The 22,142-nt window shown below is 33.5% G+C and overlaps 1 long non-coding RNA gene across 1 annotated transcript in view; it reads right to left on the bottom strand.

The window, feature by feature from the left end:
• LOC116642809 overlaps nucleotides 1–22,142 on the bottom strand; it is a 202,687-nt gene that overhangs the window by 142,874 nt on the left and 37,671 nt on the right. Inside the window, exon 2 of the long non-coding RNA XR_004301384.1 lies at nucleotides 16,815–16,905. This is a non-coding gene — a long non-coding RNA (uncharacterized LOC116642809). The remainder of the gene's footprint in view (nucleotides 1–16,814; nucleotides 16,906–22,142) is intronic.

Raw genomic sequence — 22,142 nt, 5'->3', positions numbered from 1 at the left:
AAAGAAAGAAAGAAAGAAAGAAAGAAAGAAAGAAAGAAAGAAAGAAAAAGAAAGAAAGAAAGAAAAGAGAAAGAAAGAAAAAGAGAAAGAAAGAAAGGATAAGGAAAAGGAAAAAGAAAAAAAGGAAAAGGAAAAGGAAAAAGAAAAAGAAGGAAGGAAGGAAGAGAAAGAAAGAGAAAGAAAAGAAGAAAGAAAGAAAGAAAGAAAGAAAGAAAGAAAGAAAGAAAGAAAGAAAGAAAAAGAAAGAAAAAGGAAAAAAAAAAAGGAAGGAAGGAAGGGGTTAGCTCTAAATGAACATGCACATGATAACAGAGCTTTAATAAACATGAAGCAAAAACTTACTGAACTGAAAGGAAAAACAATTATAGCTAGGGATATCAAAGCTCTTTTTAAAATTATTGGTAGATAAAGGTCTATTGGTAGAATTAATAGACAGATAATCAGTAAGGATATACAAGACTTAAAGAGCAGTTTGACCAATTTCCTTAAACAGCAAATTGACCTAATTGATATTCTACCTAACAAGAGAATACACATTGTTTTCAATGGCTCGTGAACTTTCATCAAGGTAGAAGTTTCTTTTTTGTCAGTTTGTTTGCTTTTAATTTTCTAATTATTTGGGTAAGTTTTTGCAGCCATCTTATTGTTAACGATCCCTGCTATAATTAAATTTTGTCAGAAAGCATACTTTCTAAGTTTGAAATCTTTAGAAATTCAGTAGATTTATTATATTGCACAGTATTTGTTTTCCATTGAATATTTTCTGTACTTAGAATGTGTATTTTGCAGTTTGGCATTTGATGGTGTTGATCAGATATCTACATCTTTCTCTATTTTTTTTTTTTTCCCCTAGTGGTTCTGTCTGAGTGGCTTCTCAAAAATCCTCAATTATGTTTGTGATTTTGTCAATTAGTCTCTCAATTTTGATAGTTTTCCATCTTTATTGAAGGTATCTTTACTGGCTATAGAATTCTACATTGACAAACCCCCACCACTACCACCACCAGGACTTAAATATAATGTCCATGGTCTCTTGGTCTCCATTGTTTTTTGAAAAGAGGTAAGCTTATATTTGTATCACTCCTCTTATATATGCAAATTACATATTTTTTCTCTAGTTGTTTTCAAGACTTTCCTCTATCTTTGGCTTTTAGCTGCCTATACATGGCTTCTTTATATTTATATTGCTTAGGATTCATGCAGATTCTTGATTTCTAAGTAGTTATTTGTCACCAAATTTAAGAAATGTGCCAACTTATTTTTCAAATGATTTCATGCCACATTTCTCTATCTTCTCCTTCTAGAATACCAAATAAAAGTCAATCAGAGAAAGACATGTATCATATGATCTCACTGATAATGAGGAATTCTTAATCTCAGGAAACAAACTGAGGGTTGCTGGAGTGGTAGGGGGTGGGAGGGATGTGGTGGCTGGGTGATGGACATTGGGGAGGGTATATGCTACGGTGAGTCCTGCGAATTGTGTAAGACTGATGAATCACAGACCTGTATCTCTGAAACAAATAATACATTATATGTTAAAAAAAAAAAAAAAAGAAGATAGTAGGAAGGGAAAAATGAAGGGGGGAAAATCGGAGGGGGAGACGAACCATGAGAGACTATGGACTCTGAGAAACGAACTGAGGGTTCTAGAGGGGAGGGGGGTAGGCGGATGGGTTAGCATGGTGATGGGTATTAAAGAGGGCATATACTGAATGGAGCACTGGGTGTTATACGCAAACAATGAATCATGGAACATTACATCAAAAACTAATGATGTAATGTATGGTAATTAACATAACATAATAAAATAAAATTTAAAAAAATTCGTTAGACTTCATTTTGTCCCATTGGCCTTTGAAACTGGTCTCATTAAAAAAAAAAAAAAGTATCTCTTTGTTTTTCTATTGTCTGTCTGCTCCTCTTTATCTAATCAGAGGAACAGAAAGACAATTTCATTATTTTGTGTTCAAGTATATTGACGTTTCTTCTGCCATCTATGATCTGCTAGTAAACTGATGAGGGCAATTTTTCATTTCATTTATTGTGTTTTATTATGTAGACTAACCATTTAGTCCTTGTTCCTATAGTTTCAATTTGCATCCATAAATCATACTTCTCTTCACTCATTATTTCCATCATTTCCTGTAGATTATTTATGAGGTTTATCATTGTGGATAGTAACAGTAGAGAACTGAATTCTGTTATTTCCCTTTCAGTAGTGTTGATTTTGTACTAGAGGGCAGGAACTCTATTCAATTTACATACCAAAACTCTACCTCCCCTATGGTGGGCCATGAATGAAATCTCTACTCTTTTCTTTTTTCCTTTTTATAAAGGAATTTTATTTTATTTATTTACCTGACAGAGAGAGAGAGAGAGCACAAGCAAAGGGGAGCAGCAGACAGAGGGAGAAGCAGACTCCCCGCTGAGCAAGGAGCCCGATGCAGGACTTGATCCCAGGACCCTGGGATCATGCCCAGAGCCGAAGGCAGACGCTTAACCTACTGAGCCACCCAGGTGTCCCGAAATCTCTACTCTTTTTCTTTTCTTTTCTTTTTCTTCTAGACTTCCAGCTGTTTCTTTTTTTCTGGGAAATTTGAAGTTTCCTCTGTGTAGATGCAGTTCAGTGGTCAAAGATTTATCAAAGATCTATGCAGAGTATATATACAGATTTTGGAGTACTTTCTCTGCTCACATTACACATGTAGGACTGTATTTCTCTCAGGCAAAAAGACTTATAAAGGCAAATCTCAGTAGTTTCATTTCTTCTAGTGTCCATGTCCCTTCAATTTCTGCATTGTGGGGGGTTACTCTTTAAATCATTCTTTAACCTTCAAACGGTTATTTTTATATAATTTTTCAGAGTTTATAATGGTTATCTGTGAGTGGGTGAATCAGGCCAACTATTCCATCATTACTAAAATGTATTCAGGCTAGAGCATCTTTAAGTAAGCAATTCAAAATATTCAGAGTTTCTAAACTGTGGGTAAAAGGATGACAAAACAGTTTTCCCAATTGAATGTTCTATTTGGAAAGAGTCTCTTGCAGCATGCTGCTATTTGTCAGTAAATTTTTTTTATAGACTTTTCATAGCTTTTTGCCTATCTGGACATTACTAATATCCACAAAGTATCCAGGCAGGTTTAAATATCTTTACTGCAAGAAAAACAAAATAGTGTATGTTATAGTAGAACAAAAGCCAAATTGTTGTGTTATAGAGATTTGATAGTGGATTGTGTCTTATGATAAGCCAATAATGTGTGTGTGTGTGTGTGTGTGTGTGTGTATTCATATTTATCAGGATTCAAAATTTAGCCTTCAGAATGGAGGTCATGAATAGTGGATAAGAACATCTTGATTTATGGTGTTTGGATACAACTAGGGAATAAATAAAATACTGCAGTTGGATGTAAATTAGTTAGTAGATGTATTTAAAGATCCTTTTGTAGGTTTTACTGAGTAGCACAAAGGGGGAATAAAATATGAAGATGACAAGTATATATCCATCAAGCACAACATGAGGTATTTTCAAACATTGTATACTCATACAGATTATGTCTTTATTCCTATAAACATTTCTTATTTTATAGATGAGAAATCCAGCATTTGTTGAGGTCAAATATTTATCTCACATGACAGAATTTATGAGTGGTGGAATCAGAATCTGAATCTAAGGATACCCACCTCTAGACCTCAAGCGCTTTTGAGGCTATATGCACCATGGCGTCTTTTTGCAGAGTCTATGTGCTTGAATATAAGCATTCCCTCTCAGGAAAGGTATGCAAATATAACAAACTGCCTTAAGTTTTTAGATAACAAAAGATTGAAGAAAAATATTACAGCATATTATTCATGTTTGGTCCTACCAGTTGAGTATGCAGGATCCACATAGAGGTGGCTGGAAGCGAAGTTTTAAAGAAGACATGTATTTTAATTTCTAGATGTCCCCAAGATTATACACATGAATTTAGTAATTTCAGAATTGTTCTGGTTTTCCCCTGAGCTTACAACCACTGTATTTTGCTCAACGTTTTTTGTTGTTGTTTTTGTTTTATGAGTTTTTTGTTTTAGTATCTTTTTAATCCCCGATGAATTCAAATGCTATATCCCACAAGACTTCATTAGATAGTCCATCTGTGATTGGCATTGCTATTTTTTAAAGTGCTAAATAATGTCTGAAGAACTTATATTATGCTAAACATACAGTTATTTATTATGTGTACATTCTATGACCCACTAAGATGTCAATACTATAAAGTATAGGAGCTAACTCTGGCTGTTAACTAACACATTAAACACTTTATAGGTAATCCTTTAACATTTCCTTTTTTTTTTAAGATTTTATTCATTTATTTGAAATAGAGAGCACGTGAGCAGGTAAAGGGGCCGGGGGGAGAGGGAAAGGGACAGAATCTCAAGCAGACTCCACGCTGAACGTGGAACCCGATATGGGGCTCAATCTCATGACCCTGAGATAAACGACCTGAGCTGAAACCAAGAGTCAGGCATTTAACTGAATGAGCCACCCAGGCACTCCCTACTTTTAATAATAGAAAATTCTGTAGTAGCTTTAATTTGTAAATTGGCCCACAAATTTAGAAGTCCAAAGTTTACAGTTGAACTTTTTTCTTACTTTCGATATTAAATTAAAATACACCTTCTCAAGTTATTTATGTTCTAAGAATTTTACTATGATATGGTTTATAACTGGATTTTAAAATGCTACTGTAGAATAATGGATTTTACGGTCTTACAAGCATGTTCTTAAGGAACAAAATCAATAATGCATCTACAACCCACTAAATTAATGTTGGGTCTTTTTCTAATATTTCAGTCAGTATTTCCCATCATTTTATTACGTTATCATGTTTTATTTATTTTTTTAAAGATTTATTTATTTATTTATTTGTCAGAGAGAGAGAGAGCAAGCGAGCACAAGCAGAGGGAGCGGCAGGCAGAGGGAGAAGCACGCTTCCTGCTGAGCAAGGAGCCCGATGTGGGACTGGATCCCATGACCCTGGGATCATGTCCTGAGCCAAAGGCAGACACTTAATCAACTGAGCCACCCAGGAGTCCCTATGTTATCATGTTTTAACAGGTTTATGTAATTGCCCCAACTACAGCATTTAGGAAAGTTTTTTGCAGTTAGCACCAGGATATCTCAAGTTCCTAAGCTCATTTCATTTGTGACTTTTGAAAGCTAGCAGGCAAGTCATGTCTTTTCAACATAAGACTCCAAGGAATTGCACAGATAAAGAACTAAAAGAAAAAGTGAGTTAAAAAGAGTTAAAAGCAAGCCAGACTAGAAGGAAACACAAGCAGCAAGAAACAGCAGAAAGCATAGCTTCAAAGTAGGATATATGGACTCTTGTAGTACACATAGATATCAAAAAAAAAAAAACCCAAAAAACAAAGAGTAACGTTTTGGTATTCACTCAACCTTCAAAAGGAAGCCTCCAGAGAAACTGGGAAAAAATATCTTAAGCCATTTGGAGTCTATTTTTGTGTGTGGTGTAAGGAAATGGTCCAGTTTCATTCTTCTGCATGTGGCTGTCCCATTTTCCCAACACCATTTGTTGAAGAGACTGTCTTTTTTCCATTGGACATTCTTTCCTGCTTTGTCAAAGATTAGCTGACCATAGAGTTGAGGGTCCATTTCTGGGCTCTCTATTCTGTTCCATTGATCTATGTGTCTGTTTTTGTGCCAGTACCATACTGTCTTGATGATGACAGCTTTGTAGTAGAGCTGGAAGTCTGGAATTGTGATGCCGCCAGCTTTGCTTTTCTTTTTCAACATTCCTCTGGCTATTCGGGGTCTTTTCTGGTTCCATACAAATTTTAGGATTATTTGTTCCATTTCTTTGAAAAAAGTGGATAGTATTTTGATGGGGATTGCATTGAATGTGTAGATTGCTCTAGGTAGCATTGACATCTTCACAGTATTTGTTCTTCCGATCCATGAGCATGGAACGTTTTTCCATTTCTTTGTGTCTTCCTCAATTTCTTTCATGAGTATTTTATAGTTTTCTGAGTACAGATCCTTTGCCTCTTTGGTTAGATTTATTCCTAGGTATCTTATGGTTTTGGGTGCAATTGTAAATGGGATCGACTCCTTAATTTCTCTTTCTTCTGTCTTGTTGTTGGTGTATAGGAATGCCACTGACTTCTGTGCATTGATTTTATATCCTGCCACTTTACTGAATTCCTGTATGAGTTCTAGCAGTTTTGGGGTGGAGTCTTTTGGGTTTTCCACATAAAGTATCATATCATCTGCAAAGAGTGAGAGTTTGACTTCTTCTTTGCCTATTCGGATGCCTTTTATTTCTTTTTGTTGTCTGATTGCTGTGGCTAGGACTTTTAATACCAGCAATTGCACTACTGGGTATTTACCCCAAAGATAAAAATGTAGGGATCCGAAGGGGTACGTGCACCCCGATGTTTATAGCAGCAATGTCCACAATAGCCAAACTGTGGAAAGAGCCAAGATGTCCATCGACAGATGAATGGATAAAGAAGATGTGGTATATATATACAATGGAATATTATGCAGCCATCAAAAGGAATGAAATCTTGCCATTTGCAACGACATGGATGGAACTGGAGGGTATTATGCTGAGCGAAATAAGTCAAACAGAGAAAGACATGTATATCATATGACCTCACTGATATGAGGAATTCTTAATCTCAGGAAACAAACTGAGGGTTGCTGGAGTGGGGGGTGGGGTGGGAGGGATGGGGTGACTGGGTGATAGACACTGGGGAGGGTATGTGCTCTGGTAAGCACTGTGAATTGTGCAAAACTGTTGAATCTCAGATCTGTACCTCTGAAACAAATAATGCAATAAATGTTAAGAAAAAAAAAAAAGAAGAAGATAGCAGGAAGGGAAGAATGAAGGGGGGGAATCGGAGGGGTAGACGAACAATGAGAGACGATGGACTCTGAAAAACAAACTGAGGGTTCTAGAGGGGAGGAGGGGTGGGAGGATGGGTTAGCCTGGTGATGGGTATTGAGGAGGGCACGTTCTGCGTGGAGCACTGGGTGTTATGCACAAACAATGAATCATGGAACACTACATCTAAAACTAATGATGTAATGTATGGGGATTAACATAACAATAAAAAAATTAAAAAAAAATATCTTAAGCATTTTTTACCTCTGAGATTGAATTTTTTGAAAAGATGTAGATTGAGATGAATAATAGCATTCTTTCAGACTGTGATTCTATCTACATGTAGAAATAGTGCTTTATATACACATAGGCCTATCCCTTTGTTTTCATGAATAAGCTAGGATTTTGAGGGGAATGTGGCAAGTATTTTCAGATTAGAAATAGTGGTAGTGCTGCTTCACTTATATAAAAATGCACGTGCTATAATGAGTTGCATTTATTATATGCTTAATTAAAACTTATGGATACGGTTCCCTCTACTCTCCTCAGATGGTTCTTTCCACTGTCTTAGGTTGTTTCCCCACAGCATAATTAACTGATTATATACTTTATATATAATTTACATTTAATTTATGAAATTTTGTTTTAATGAAGATAATTAATTCCACCATAAGTCATTTTTTCATTAGTTTTAACAAAACAAGTTTTGGGATATTCAAGCCAATCTTCATATCAAATCCCTTTACCTAATACATTCCAATCTCAATGTATAGGACATTGTCCTTTACTTTTTGAATGGTAAGGCAGCCTCCTGGTGTTATAGGGAATATTGAGATTTACAGTGAAAATGGATATTCTAATATAACTTTAAAATGTATTCATGTAGATTTATGCAGACAGGGAGTTGGAAAATCGAGTCCAAGTACAAAAAAATCCACTAGAAATCAGATGGAATGATGGTTTGTGCCTGTAGTCAGATACAGCATCTGTTGCCAATCAAATCACTTATTTCAAATGAAATCCTGTTTGTCTTATAAATGCAATACTCTACAGACTTTAAAGCCATGGGTCAGTCAAAATAAAATAGATATAACTAACATGCTGGGATTTCTTTCTGACAGAATCTTCTTTTTATTTTTCCTGGCAGAGTATGTATAAAAAATATTGGGATATTTAAGTAAATTACAGAAAACTTTATGAAAGAAATCAATTAATGGCAAGATAAAAACCTTTAGCATTTTTCTAAATAACAGATTTTTTTTCATATTCTTCAGGGCCATCATGTTAATAACAAAAGTGCCTCTCCTAGGTGGTTATATATCTTCCTCACTCAGCCTGAAAATTATACTTTGGAAATTAAGTGAAAATGGATTTCACTGCATTTTCAATAATAAAAAAATATGTTTGAAACTACCACTGGCCAAGATGTATTTAACCTCCTACTTGAATCAATCCAAAAATAAACAAAATTTTTTAAAAATGTGGTTTTCAAGACATCGGGCATCAGACTGGACATTAAACATCAGAAAATTAAATACAATCAACACTGAGAAATGGGAAACAAGCCCTGAAACTACATCAGCTTACTCTGTGGATAGAGTTTCTGACCAATGGTAAAGGGAGAGGAAAGCCAGTTGGAGCCTGGTAGGCATGTTAATTTTAGGAGCTGGAGCTGAGAGAACATAGAGACTAAGACATCTTAAGTAAGAAAGACAAAGTCCCTGAGAGGAAAGAACTACACAGAGAGAAAATTCCAGAGGGGAATCCTGAAGATGGTCCCACTTGTGTATGCAGCCGAATAATAATCAGTTAATCATGCTGTGGGGAAACAACCTAAGACAGTGGAAAGAACCATCTGAGGAGAGTAGAGGGAACCGTATCCAGTGCTCACATAGGACATCATTCTCTTAGATAAGAAACCTCATGACTCACAAGACATTAAATAAAGGATTCAGAAGAGTTTAGTAATGGTAATGAGGATGATTATTCAGACTGAGCTATCATCTAACCAAATAACCCTAAAAGTGACATGTAAAAGGACCAAACTAGTTCTAAATAACTACACCTGGCCAACCTCAAAAACAGCAATAATACAAAACAATATCCAACAACTAACAAAGTATTAATAATATCTGGCATCCAATCAAAAAATACCACGCATACAAAAAGGCAGAAAAATGCAATTCATAATAATGAGAAAAATCAATCAAAACAGACCCAAAAGTGACAGAAATGTTAGAATTAGAAGGCCAAGGCATTAACACTATTATTATGTCTGTATTTCATAAGTTCAGAAACTTAAATAGAAGCACTAAAGATATTGAAAAACACAAACTGAACTCCTGAGAGATGAAAATTATAATGGATATGATAATACTACACTCTAGGAGATTAATAATAGATTGGAAACTGCAGGAAACAAACAAATAAAGGTTACCAAAATAGAAAACAAAGAAAAATAAATTATCTATAAACTATCCAAATCTAAAAGAAATCAGAGATCTACACTACAAGAATGTTACAGAAAGTCTTTTACACTAAAGGGAAATGATACCATGACAAAATATAGATTTATACAAAGGAAGGTAGAGCAATGAAGATATTAATTTTGTATGTAAACTATGTTTTTATTAGTAAATCTTATTAAAATATAATTGAATGCTTAAACAGAAATGATAACAATGGAGTATGGGGTTTACAATGTACATAAAAATAAAATATATCACACTGGTAGTACAAAAGATTGGAATGGTTTAATGAAAATATGCAAATTAAGTTTCTTATACAGTACTTGAAGCGGTATAATATCACTCAAAGGTATACTGATAAATTTTAGATCTATACTAAAGCAACCACTGAAATGATGAAGTAAAGTTATATTGACCAAGATGGTCTTAATGTTCCCCTCAGTTTGGCTAAATTTTAGATAGGTTTCTTCTTGACTATAGGCCCCTGACCTTCCTTTTCTTTGATCATTTATTCTATGAAACTTGCAAATGTAAATTCTTTTTCTGCCCTTTCAAGATGTAAATATTCTCCTGGAGTCTTGCCACTTTTACCCCCAGTAATATCTTTCACAAGTACCTGAGAGCCATTCCTTTGAAATATAATCATCAAAAAATAGTACCCCCAATCCCCCAGTTTCTGTGGAATGGAAGGGTTTCTGTGGAAGGCTTCAAAGAAGCCTAACTTCTTTAAGCACCAATTAACAAACACAGGTGTCTTAATCTCACTGAGCAACTTCCCCCCTATAGTCCTCCAGCATTTTTCCTAGCTCACCTCAGCACTTAAAAACTCTCCCATTTGTTTTAGTGGACTTGAGTCCAATCTCTCCTTTGTAATAGTCTTGCTCTATATTGTAGTAATCTTGAGTAAAATCTTCCATGCTTGTTTCACCCCATCCAGTCAATTTTTCTTTGAGAATAATTAATAGACCACCAAAAGAGATGAAATTAATCATAAAAGTCACTTATTTTTTTTAAAAAAAGAGATAAATAGGAGAACAAGAACAAATGAAACATATACACACAAATAACAAGGATTTAGAATTAAACCTAGCCTTATCAATGTTCACATTAAATGTAAGTATTTAAAATATACCAACTAAAAGGCAGAGATTATTAGTATGCATTTGAAAAAGACCGGGTATGTGCTGCCTATAAGAAACACACTTCACAACACAAATACAGTAAAATTAAAAGTACTGAAAATGATGCAACATAAGGATATTACCAGGGATAAAGAAGCTTATTTCTTCATAAGGGAATCAATTCATCAACAAGAAATAAAGATACTAAATATTTATGCACTAGTAATGTAGCTTCAAAATGTATGAGGAGAACATTGATAACACTGCAAACAGAAATAGACAAATCCATGATTACAGGCACAAATGCCAATATTGCCCTCTCAATAACTGTTAGAACAAATAGACAGAAAATCACAAAATGTATAGAAAAGATGAATAATACCATCTTCCAAGATGACTTACTAAGCATTTTTGGTATACTTCACCCAATGACAACAGAAAATGCATTCTTTTCAAGTGTGCATGGAAAGTTTACCAAGAAAGACAGTTTTTTGGACAATAAAACAGGCATCAAATTTAAAAGATTCAAATAATACAAAGCACATTTTCTGAAAAATTATCAGTCAATGGTAGAAAGATCTCTAAAATACTTCTGTAGCTTATTTGGAAAATAACACATTTCTAAATATCCCATGAGTCAAACGAGAAATTAAAAGGGAAAGATAAAGCATTTTATTCTGAATAAAAATGAAAACAGAATGTATCAAAATATGGGCTAGAGCTACACTCAGAGTTAAAATTTGTACAACAAAACATCTGCAATAGAGAATAAAAACAAGTCTCAAATCAATACCTCATCTTTACCTTAAGTAGGTAGGAAAAGAATAGCAAAGTGAAAGAGAACAAAACAAATAGAACAAACAAAATACTTTCCCTAGGGTACCTATAACATTTTGCATCTTATTATCAATGCATGAGAATTCCAATTGCTCTGAATCCTAACTTTTGATATTGTTATGTCTGTATGTGTATATATAATTTACACACATATATGTAAATTTTAGATCTTTTAGTTGTGTAATGGTGTCTAATTTTGAACTTTAATTCTTTCAAATGACTAATAAGGTTGAACAACTTTCATGTGCTTTGCTATTTGTATGTATATATTTGGTTAAGTATCTGCACAAAACTTTTGCCAATATTTTTACTGGGTTGTTATTTATAGTCAATTTTCATTATTCACAGATTCTGTATTTGCAAATTAGCATATTTGTGAGAATGTATTAGTAACTCCGAAATCAATACTCAACATCATTTGTATACATCCATGTGTGCAGAGCAGTAAAAAATTGGCTTCACTCCAAATGTGTGTTCCCAGGTGAGGTACGGGCGCCCTCTGCCTCACTGTTTTAGCTCTCAGACTCAAGTTTACTTTTGACAGTGTATTTAATACAAGGCTTTTCACATTTTTTGTGTGTTTTGTCGGTGATTTCACTGATTAAAACGTCCTTCAAAAGTGATGCTGAAATGATGTGTAATGTTCACGAGTGTAAGAAAGATACAATGTGCCTTATGGAGAAAAGGCATAAGCTAGGTAAGCTTTCTCCAGATATTCATTATGGTGCTGTTGGCTGTTATTTCAATTTTAATTTTTCAACACTGTGCATTAAATAAGGTGTCTTAAAACAGAAACACATATAAAACAAGGTTATGTATTGATCAGTTAAAGAAAATGTTTTAATCAGAGACTCCTTAGCAACCAAACCCTATATTTCCCCTAGGAACAATGTTCTCTGTTCAGTAATTCGGCGTCTGTGATGACTCTACAGACAGAACTATCATAGATAATGAAAATCAAATGTACTTACTTTGAGCATTCTTCATATATTCTGGATATAAATCTTCTGTCTGATATGTAATTTGCAGAGACTCCCTGTTTGTGGCTTGCTTTTTAATTCTCTTTACAAAGTGTTTGTACAGAGAGCAAAGTGTTCTTTATAGAGTAAAATATTTTAATTTTGATGAAGTTTAATTTGCAGGTTTTGTTTGTTGCTGTTTATGGACCTGCTTTTCGTGTTGTATCTGAGAAGAACTGGTCTAAAATGAGGTCATAAAGATTTTCTCCTAGGCTTTCCTTAAAGAGTCTATAGTTTAACATTTTACGTTTGGTTTATGATCTGTTTTAATTTTTCTATACGTTATGAGGTATAGGTTGATGTTCCTTTTATCTAACATGCATGTCTACTTGTTCTAAAACTAATTATTGAAAAGATTGCCTTTTTGCTATTGATTTACTATTGCACTTTTGCCAAGAATCAGTTGATATATTTGTGCAGGTACAATTCCAGATTTTCTACTCTGTTTCATTGACCTTTATATCTATTCTTTAGCTAACATCACCCTATCATAACCACTTCAACTTTATAATAAATCTTGAAATTGGTGTGAGTGAGTGGTGGTGTGAGTCCTCCAAATTGATACATTTTTCAGAATTCTTGGCTATTCATTATTGTTTCACTCATTTTTGGCTATACATTTTGCTTTTTTTAATGACAACTCCTGTATTTTATTTTTTCAGTATTATTATTTTTTAGGGGGGGAGCGGCAGGGGGAGAAGGTGAGAGAGAATCTTAAATAGGCCCCATGCCCAGCACAGAGCCTGATACAGGGCTAGATCTCACTACCCTGAGATCATGACGTGAGGCGAAATCAAGAGTCAGATGTTTAATCAACTGAGCCACCCAGGCATCCCTATAAACTTTGCTTTTTTTATATAAATTTTGCAAATAGTTTGTCAATATCTACATTAGCCTTTCTGCTTTTTCTTTTTAATTCGAATTGTATTAAATCCAAAGACCAAACTAGGAAGAATTAAAATCTTAACTATATAAATCTTCCTACCCATGACATATTACGTCTCTTCTTTTATTTATGTCATATTTGATTTCTTTCATCAACATTTTATAGTTTTAGGCATATGGGTACTACACACATTTTGTTAGATTTATATCTAAGTATTTAATTTTTTATAGAGTTACTATAAATGGTACTGATATTTTAAATATTGTTTCCAACATTTTATTGTTACTATATAAAAATATGGTTGATATTTATATATTTATCTTGTTAAATTAACTCATTACTTTTAAGAGCTTTTTTGCAGAGTCATGGGATTTTCTGCATAATTATGCTTTCAATAGGGATAGTTTAATATTGTCCTTTCCAATCTAAATGCCTTATATTTCTTTTACTACATTTACACATTTGTTAAATCACCCCATTATTTGTATTAGCTTCTTAAGGTCTATAGGTTCATTAGTGATATTTAGTCTAGATATTGATTGTGTTATTGCTTTTATTTATGTATTTATTTATTTATTTATTTAATCAATGTTGCTTCAGGTTTATCAATTTTATTGATCATTTTGAAAAGCCATATCTTCCATTGTTTTTTCTATTATTTTTCTTTTTAAAATTGTACTTATTTTGCTTTTCTCCTAATTACTTCCTTTAGTTTAAATGTCTGAATTTTTTTGGTTTCATTTTCTATTTCTAAGTGACACTTAAATTATTGACTTGAAACTTTACTTCCAATCTGACAATCTCTGACATTTAAATGTTTAGATCATTCATGTGTCTAGAACATTTAACATGATCATTAATATGGTTATTATTAATATTATTATCATCATGTCTTTTGGATTTTGTTCCTGTTTCTACTACTATGTCTACTTCTTTGTTCTGAAATATTTGTACATTTTTTTCAGAATTCCATTTTAATTTATCTCTTAACACTCTGACTATAATGTTAAAATGTTTTTGTGGTTGTTTCAGGAAATTTAATATTCTTTTAAACATTACATATCCTACTCAAAATTAGTATTTTGTTACTTCAAATAAAACATACAAACTGTACAAGATATATGTCCCTTTATCTTTTCCCATTATGATACAGTTTTCAGATCTATTACAGCTATGTACATTGAGAATCCCATCAGATGATATCATCATTTTGCCTTTAACAGATTTCCATTTCTTACAAACTCCAGAGTTGAAAAATAATTTATTCACCCAGTAATTTAAAATCTATGTTGTTTGTCATTCATCCCTGGCATTTCAGGATGCCCTCTGCTATCTCCTTCCATCCACATGAGGAATTCCCTTTAGCATTTCTTTTAAAATACTAATATTATAAATACTATTTTCCTTCATTTGAGGTGTTTTATTTTACCTATACTTCTGAAGGATATTTTACTGACTGATTATTCTTTTGTTTCAGTACTTGAAAAATGTTATCCCGTTGTCTTCTTGACTCAATGGGTTTTGATCAGAAATCTGCTAAATTATTCTAACCAGTTTCCCTATACGTAATGTGTTGCTTTTTTCTGAATGCTAACAAGATTTTTTTCTTTATTTTTGGTTTCAGATATTTGATTATGATGTCACTTGGTTTGGATTTCTTTATTTGGGGTTTGCTGTGCTCCTGAATATGCGCATTTTTATTTTTAACCAAATTTGGGACTTTTTCAATTATTAATTGTTTTTTGTCTGCAGCAATCTGTCTTCTCCTTCTCAGACTCCTATCACATGAATATTAGAATTTTTGACATTGTTCTACTGATTCCTAAAATTCTCTTTTTAAATTTCTTTTCATGTTTTACATTATAATTCCAACATTTGATCTGTTGAGATTGAGATTTGAGCTGTTGAGATTGTAACTATTAAATTATTAAAATTATAAAAATTTGGTATGTATCCTTGTCATTTGAAATGTCATGTGATTCTGGGTCCTGTTTACAATTTGTAGATAATATTGATTTTTGTTGTTTTAGCAGGCAGTCATCATGTTAGGTTAAGACAAAATGTCTACCAATTTTCTGCTGGCTTTGCTTCTGGTGTCTATTTAGTTTACCTTTGCAGTAGTATTTTGGCCCATCCTTATCTATAATTCCCAGTCTGAAATCTGAACATTGGTTTTTAAGCTATATTTAAATGTTCAAAGTCTTTTCTGTGATGATTCAAGTCCGTTTCATGCATACAAAGCTATGGGGTAAACATAGGTCTTGACACCCCTGGCTTTAAATTTAAAGCATCCTTTCTCAAGCCCCTCCCTCTTATGATCCTTCCTACTCCAGCCTGTGTTTCCCAGTGGTCCCCTTCCGAAGTGGTCCCAAGGTTCTGTCTATGAATGAGGAGTTTCAGATTTCCCTCACTATTGCTAGAATTCTACTTCCTAAGGCCTGTCATAATTCTGTCGGTTGGAAGTGGGCTATTCTCTTTCTCTTTACTGGCATTTGTCTGGTGTAAGACAAAACAAAACAAAACCTTCAAACTATTCCAAAATTCCATGAGAGAGTGATATAACTCATGGAAAGGTGTTTTGACCACAAAACTCTATACAACACTCCTTGGAATATTAGTAGCTAGAATCAATGATAATAATTTTTTAAAAATCTGTAAGAGTCTAATCTGCAAATGTTCTGTTGATACTCAGTGTCTATTCACTGAAATATGTTATACCAGCAACCTGAGAGATAAAAGACAATTTATCCCCTCTATCATCTTAGTTCCCTACTGCTAAACTTCAAAGTTCGATAACTACTGTTGTATTGCTTACCCTTTCCACAACTGACTTGCCATTCTAATTAGCAAAGATTTAGAAGCAGATAACAAGAAAACTGCTAGTATAAAAATACCATCACTATTCATTACAAAATATAAGAATATTTGCTCAACTCACTTTTCTCTCTGATTCAGTTACTAGATGCTATTTCTATTTTGAGTGCAATAATATGGATCACTTGATAACCTCAATCAGGCCAGAACAATAAAAAAATTCTATTAAAATCATCGAATTGTCTTATACGTAAGAATCTATAACAGCACAACATAAAATGAGCAGATAATGGTTTTCAAAATTTTAAAAGTTGAATCAAGGAAAGGAAATAATTAACAACAACAATACATTAAAGCCTTTAAAAAGGCCCAAAGTCTCCTTCTGTAAATGTAAAAATGTTTTCTTCTACTTCCTTATTTTCTTTTCACTAGGGTCTTGCTAATCACTACATATCAGCATCAAGATAAATTACTTCTTATTACATTTTATTGTTTTCTGTTTTGTCTAATTAGTAATATTGCATGAGAGCTGTTTTCTATTATGTTTTATTACTACACTTTAGAGTAAGTAATGATTTGGGAGATGGTTTGAAAACATGAATACTCTTAATAACATTACTACTATGGGGAAATATTTTCTAATTTCTAATATCTACTTACCAAAGAACTTTTGGGAAAGAAAAACATTTAAAAGTTTATTAATATGTAATATGTAGCAGACAGTAACAGAAAAAAAAATACTTATTAAAGCTGCATTTTGTAGAAGAGCTACTTACCTAATATTTCCCACGGCGCACAGAGAGTTATCACTGTCAGGAGGACTCCCTCATTCCATCTTACTCAGCTACTCATTCATCTCAAACATTTCTTAAAGAAAAAAGATTGAGATGCTTTAAGATTTTAGTAAAGAACAAGAATTATACCAATTAATCTAATCATGATTATATAAAACAATGAAATGACTTAGTTTCAAACATATACAATGAAAACAACAGCAAGATTATATTACCCCGTTTTTTTTTTTCTCCTCATTAAAAACTCTGCCATAGACTGGTTTGTATGCCTCTTCATTATGCTTCTCTTAATATTCTCTTATACCCTCACCATTTTCTGCCAAATTTTCTTCCTTGGAAATAAATTTTTGAATATAGTTAGTAAAGACACCTGGTTTCATACCTTAGCTCAATCAAATTACCACCTGGGTGGTCTTGAGTAAAATATTTTCTCTCTCTTGCTTAAATGTATAATATATCTCTCCTTAACTTCTATGGTAAAGGATAGAAGAATTAAATCCACTCTCTGCTTTTCTTGTTAACAATAAGCATCTTTTGCCATACCTCTAGGATTTATGTACTCATTTTCACTAAGATAGTGAAAGGTATTGGCTGTTTGTATGTGCTGTCCTGCATGTTTTCTTAGCCCTGCAGCTCTATGTATCTGACTTTGTAAGATGTTTGTTCTTCTCAAGGCACTTGTAGCTGTTAAGGTAACATAACATATTATTTTGTATGAAAATAGTTTGTGGTAGAATATTATACTGAAAAATCTTCCCCTTTGGAAATAGTAATATGCTGGGAATTAATACACTGGATGACACTATGGGTAGAAACTCCTTAATTGTTTTTACTTATAAGCATCATAGAAGCTGACATACATAATCCATGGTCCTTTAAACAATAACAACATTTCTATTTTTTTTTTATTTTTTCCTTGACTTTTCATTTATTTAACATTTTTCAAGTTTTATTGAGTTATGACTGGCAAATTGTATATGAAAAAACTGTAGAGTCAAAGGGTATAAACTTTTACTTATATGATAAGTTCCAGTGTCTACTGTATAGCATGGTGATTAGGGCTAAAAATACTGTATTATGTCCTTGAAATTTGTTAAGAGAATAGATCTTAAGGGTTCTCAACCTGCCCCCCCCACACACACACATAATGAAAACTACGTGAGTAGATTCATGTGTTAATTAACTTAATTGTTGTATTCATTTCACAATATGTACATATATGAAATCATCACACTATTAGACCTTAAAAATCATGTTGTACAATGTATATTGGGTTTTATATATTCTAATAATATTCACATGTTTTGAAATGACATCTTGATATTGACAAGGCAGATATGGAAGTTGAAATAGTCCTGAGTCAACCAATACAGAAAAAGAAAAAAAAATACAAATACATGATTATAAAGCACAAATGCTTTTCCTAAGGTATCAGACACACAAAGATTCAATGTAAAGTGAGAATTTGAAAATCAAGGTTGTTTGTCTTCCCACAGATAGATAAAAGAGATAACAGCAGGTAGGGAAGGTGGGAAGAAACCAAGTAGATGGCAGAGGATGAGGTTGCAAAGCTACCACATTTTGCTAGATCAAATTCTGCCCTTCTTCAGCATTGTGGAGCTATGTGGAAGTTGAGTCAATATTGCCAAGTACAAGTTGGTAATAAAAACACATTGATCGTTTATTGGAAGTAAATCTCATCTATGGCTCACTCTACTTAGAAACACCCCTGCCCCAGAAAACCATTTCTATCAAGTGTCATCTTCTCGCTAGGTAAAATTGTTCTGACCACACTTTAACATAGGAGGCCCCAAAGAAAGGCCCTGCTTAAACTTCCCCATAGTTCTCAACATGTTATATATGCAAGGACTAGCCTGGGTGCTGCATTTTTCTCTTAGCATTTAAAGATTAGCTTGTTCCTTATCTTTGTTCTCATTGCAGTTTGTTCACTTACAGTATTCATAGCAAATAAGGTAGTTCTTTTTCCACTAGCCTATGTGCACAGCTCCGGGATGATTAAACATAGCAAATATTCCTATGCTCAAAATCACACAGTGCACAAAAAAGCCAGTATGCCATGGGTAACGACATCTGTTCAAAAAGCTATCTAAGACATTCTTTTTCCTACATAATCATGATCCTATATACTTGTTCTTTTCTCTGGCATCTTTGATTCCTCTTTTCTAATTTACAGTAACCGACAAAGTTTGATATCTCATTGCCTTTGTTTTTCTTTTCTTAATGTGTTAAGTCCACGGTAAACATTCAGTCCTTTCTGCTTCCTTTACTTCAGTATCTTCTATTTGAATTCTTAAAACTTTATCATTATCCTCTATTACATGATGCCCTGTTTTACTAGTAAATATCTGACAGCTTGACTACAAGACAGGGGCGCCTGTGTGGCTCAGTTGGTTAAGAGGGGGCTCTTGGTTTCGGCTCAGGTCATTATCTGAGGGCCTATGGGATCCAGTCCCAGGAGGAGCTCTGCACTCAGCAGGGAGTCTGCTTGAGGCTTTTCTCCCTCTCCCTCTGCCCCTCCCCCAACTCTAGTGCACATATGCACACTCTCAAAATAAATACATAAATTTTTTAAAAATTTGATATTAATCAGTAAGAGTAGCTAGCATATATTAAGTACGCAGGAAATATTTAATACAAAAATTGGTGTTTGTTTAAAGAAACACAATTAATTTGTGATAAGCAAAACTGTAAGAAAACTTCTGGATTTAGTTAACTGTTTTCTACTAGATAATAAAGTGATATTAAATAAATAAATAATTGTAATCACTCCATAAAAGTACTAGAAAATGCATTATTCAAAACCATTAGCTTCCTCTACTTCTAGACCATCGACTTTTAGACTAATCAAATCCTTATGAAACATGGAGACATAGGAGAACTTTTTCGTGTGCACTTGCCTTTCCTTTTGCATCATTTCATTCCAACATGAAAGGAAACATTTGAAAAAACAAGTTCATTTGCCAAACTCAATCCAGCTTTTTAAAATTTTTTCATGGAATGGTTAATATGACATCTAAATTGCATTAAAATACTTTAGGTCATTAACCCAGTTCATATGTACGACTTATGAATGGTTTGGACCAGACTACCCTATGACATCATATGTCAAATGTCAACCTGAATTATAACTGCAGAATCCTACTGCATTTTTAACTAACGTGGAAAATCGACTCATTATGGCCAAATCTTGCAAAGAGAGTGAAGATACAAATCTAATAGATCTCATAAATAGTAATTTGGATGAATTTAAAAAAATTTTTAATATTCAATTACTGCTTAAGTGAAGCTGAGCTACCAAAATTTGCCCTTAGTTTTTCTCATTTGCCCTGGTTTGTTCTTAATCCTTTGGAATTGATCTGTAAACTATTTTGTGTTCTTCAAATAGATTTCTTCAAATTATATTCTTGTGTACTACAAAGTTTAAATAGAAACTTTCTGTATATAACAGCCAGGTTGACTATATGAAACATTTTAAAGTTCAGGAATGTGTCTTAATCTCCTCTTCCCTACATCATGTTTCCTATCCTATCCACTATCCCCTACCTATCCCTGGTAATATATAAAAAATAGCTGGTTAAAGACTTCACATATTAGGACAGATTTTATTTCCTTCATTTCTAGTTTATGCTCTTCTTCTTGCCTCTAGTATTAGTGTAATATATCTGTCTAAAACGATTTTATGTATCTGCAAACAAAAATACAAAACTAATAACAACTTTCCTCTCATCCAGCTAATTTAGTTTATTTAGGCCGAGATATTTTAGAATGTTTATTGTGTCATCCTTTCCAGAAATGTATCAGTTATAAATCTCAGTCAAAGAACTACTGTCTGCATAAATACACTTTATTATTTAACTTGAACAAATTAAAATTGATACAAGCTCCCATTCTACCAAACTGGCAGAAATTTAACCTCAGTCATCACCTGAGCTTCCCTAAGTATACTCTTCTAGAATCACACATGAATAAAGCAGGCTTTACAGAGAGCCTAGGGCAGAGGAAGTGGTGGGGGGAACCCCTAATCTCTATTCTACTGTGCTCTATTCTGACATCCCCAGCAGGACGCAGTTCTTCTCTGAAATTTTGCCATTTTCTCAGGCACTGTCAGAGTCTTCTGCAGAGCACCCATGCTAGTGTGACGGGTTCCACAAACTTGTGTATCTTCTCTGGTGAGAGAACAACTAAGACACTTACTTTATTCTTGTTATAGCTGTCAACAGTAAGATGATCTCAGTTTTCAGGAAAACAATAGCTAAGACATATACATGTTTTTGTTTGTTTGTTTGTTTTCAGAAAGTGTGTGGACTTTTTTTTTCCTTCTGCCATTGTAAACTTTAAATCACCTAGGCAGGGGATATTCTTGAGAGTTTAAAATGCTCTGTGCCAAAAAATGATTAGTAATATAGTTAGTAAGGATGGTTTGCATCCCAGTTTATAGTTATGGTAGAAAAACTGTTACTGGAGTAGCCTATCTCTCTGCTGATAACAATTATAAACTCAGAAACAAAAAACAAAACTATTTGAAGGTAGCAGAGTCTGAAGGGAATATGACTTTTGAGAGAAGGTAAACATGATAGGTGAAATCTACACTCATTCAGCTTTGTTTCTGAAAGTGCCGTTCTATTCTCAGGATGTTTCAGAGGTGAGGCTCAAACAGAAAGTAGTCACTTAAGGCTGAGGAGTCAGAGATTACAGTTTGAGACTACAAAAGCAATTGAAAAGTATGGAGCCACAAATGTAGGAGTCCTAGATCTGATTAGAAACATACCACACATGCTTGCTCCATACCAGACCTGTAATTCTGAGGGGAAAGACTCCAAGCAGCCCAGGGAAATACTACAGACAGAAGACTAAAAATTCTCAGCAGAGATTTCATCAACTGACTGCCACTGGGTATACAGTGTTTAAAGCTATAGTCCTGCCAAGTCAGAGGGACTTGGTAAACACCTCAGACTTGTGAATAAAATTAAAGAAAGGCCACATGTTAGAAATTAGGATCAGATTCCATAACTAAGGACAATTCCCACATTAAATGCAAAAACAATCATCCATAACAGCAAGATGATCTTACAGTAGTTTATCTGCTTACTGGAACAAAATTTAAAACTTCTTAGGAGATTAAAGATTTCAGACTTTACCTACAATACATGATTGACAATTTCCAGTTTGAAATAAAAAATTAATAGGCATATGAAATTATAGGAAAATGTTATCCACATAAAGGGCTACAGAATCAATATAAACAAATCCAAAATAACTAAGGTGTTATAATTAGTAAAAAATAAATTT

The sequence above is a fragment of the Phoca vitulina genome, unplaced genomic scaffold (assembly GCF_004348235.1).
Source record: "Phoca vitulina isolate PV1807 unplaced genomic scaffold, GSC_HSeal_1.0 scaffold24, whole genome shotgun sequence".
Taxonomy (NCBI): Eukaryota; Metazoa; Chordata; class Mammalia; order Carnivora; family Phocidae; genus Phoca; species Phoca vitulina.
Note: the sequence above shows the minus strand (reverse complement) of the source record. Positions and strands in the feature narration are given on the sequence as shown.